Source organism: Manis pentadactyla, chromosome 16 (genome assembly GCF_030020395.1).
Source record: "Manis pentadactyla isolate mManPen7 chromosome 16, mManPen7.hap1, whole genome shotgun sequence".
NCBI lineage: Eukaryota > Metazoa > Chordata > Mammalia > Pholidota > Manidae > Manis > Manis pentadactyla.
Window position 1 is genome coordinate 45,966,869 of NC_080034.1, and position 2,363 is coordinate 45,969,231.

A 2,363-nucleotide genomic window follows, 5' to 3' on the forward strand; every position below is an offset into this window, starting at 1 on the left:
ACAGATACTTCTTTCTACCTTCTGCTACTAGTTATTCAGCAAATACATATTGGAAGCCAGCTTACATCCTGATCCTTCTCCTTGAATACGGTCAGATTTATTCATTTACATTTTAATTTGTCCTGTTCATGGTAGAAATATTACCTCAGGTCTGATTTGATCAATTGAGAGTACATTCTTTTGGATATTAATGCACCAATTAGTAGAATCCAAGATGACATTATTTTCTCTAGTAGCCTTGGAACACCACTGACTCATTTTTTTTATTAGCTTACTTATAACTTTTCATATACCATTAGAAATACTGCTCAATTTTAACTTTAAATCCCTGTTTTAACTCTAAAGTTCCTCTACAATCATTTTTCCCTCCAATGTCTGATTTTATTTATTTATTACTCAAAAAATCTCATTTTTGACTGGATAAAGACTTAGATGTAGAAGCTATCAGAGAGGACAGCCTGTCTCTTGGAAATTTATTCCTGGTATTTTTCTTTGGCTTCCTTGATTCTCTTTGCCAAAAGTTTAGCTTATTCTGCAGTCTCTTCCTTATTTTTCTTAGCATGCTCTTTCTTCAAATCAATACACAGACATTTGTATTGCAGGACATGTGAAGGAACAAGACACTAAATCTTGGAAACTTCAGGCCTAGGATTCTTACCTTTTCTTTGTTCAGGGGCTTTCTCACAGCATACTGGCAGCCATCAGCTTCTATAGAGAGACTGAAAAGTTTGTGGATTCTGCTAGCTCTTTTGGGTCCCAGGTGGTGAGACACAGTAGTATCAGTGAGTCCAGGAATATGCTTCTCCCCCTTTTTAACAGTGACCAAGTTGAGAAAACTCAAACTGGCATCCACAGAGCAGCCCCAAATAGATCTGCACTTTCTTTCTCCAGTCCTCCTTGGGCTAAAATAGAAACACACCTTAGTAGAAGGCTTACCCAACCATGGGGCAAGACACCCTGCTTCATGGGGAAACCTTTTTTGTTATCCCCACTACCAATTCAGACCACATAACCCTTCCATGCTTCACCCAGACCATCAGCAGCAACTTCTGTGGCCATATGATTCTCCTAAAAGATACAAAGTTTGGGTTCATTTTCCAATTCAGTGAGTTTCTGGTAGCCAGTGGCTGGGAAGGAGATGTTCAGCTTCATGCTCAAGCAGCCAACCACCTTTGAGGAACCATGAAAAAGAGCCTTCCTTTCATCTGAAATGTGTATTTTTCTTAATGCAGAAGAAAGAAGCAAAGTAGATGTTAATAACTTTGCTTTATCATTGTCAAGGACTAAGATAATTGTCTTCAAGTTCTGTTTTGTCTCTCTTGTTTCCCTTCTGATATAATTTAGCATGAACAGACATTCACAAGAAGTCAGAGGCAGTCACAAACGTCTTGGGAATTATGGATCCTCTTGTTTGTTCACACCAAAATAAACTGAGAATGTCAGACTTAGAAGAGACTTTGGTGATTTTCTGATCCAGCCTCTCTTTTTGTAGAAGATTAAAGTGAGACTTGGGGCAGTATTTTCCCAATGTCCAATGATTCTATTAAATTGTTGGCGAAGGCTTGCAGCAGATGTTGGTGATATAGAGCATATTTATTCTTTTCCTGACAGCATCAGGGTTCTGAGTCATAGACTGGAAGTTTTGAGCTGGGAGGACTTCTGTTTTTAAATGGTGTGGGTTACTCAGTTTCTGTAGCTGTGCATGGACACAGAGCTCGCTCTCTCCTACACCCTCCCCACTGGCCCGTTAAGACAGGAGTAACAGAGAAGAACATTGCCTAGGGGAGTACACATCCTTCCTCTCACTTTCCTACTATCTTTCTCCAACCCAGGAAGTGATGCTAGGGTTCTTGTTCACGAAGCTGAAGAATGAGCTTCACAAAAACTCAAGATAGGAGAGTAAGGTACATGCTTTTATTCAGAAATAAAGTGAGAGAATAGAGCTCCTGGCTCACTCCAGGAGGGGACAAGAGTACCCGTAGTGGTGCGTTGTCTAGGGGGTTTTATAGGCAGTTGAGGATTTTTTGAGAACATGAAAAAAACTTAGGGGTGTGGACTTGCATCACCTGCCCTGTCCTCAAGGTGGGCTGGGCCAAAGTCTGATTGCTGGGGCTAACAGCAGAGTCACAGGTTATGTTGATAACCCTGCAGAACACTCAGACATTCCAGGCCAAGTTTCTCCTGGCTTTTTGACCTTTAACTGATCTCACTGAAGATGTCTATATTCTTAGGTATCTTTCCCTAGAGAATGAGTGTGACCTTGACTTTGCATAATCCTTAGTACAGTTTCAGTAGGGACTTCTTTGCCCATTGTTAAATTGCACTGAGTGTAAATATTCTGCCCTGCTTTTCCTGGAGGCCCT

The 2,363-nt window shown here is 40.7% G+C and overlaps 1 pseudogene; it reads right to left on the reverse strand.

The window, feature by feature from the left end:
- Nucleotides 1-406: 406 nt before the first annotated feature.
- On the reverse strand, nt 407-1,152 carry LOC118923364 (40S ribosomal protein S6-like; annotated as a pseudogene).
- Nucleotides 1,153-2,363: the final 1,211 nt, after the last annotated feature.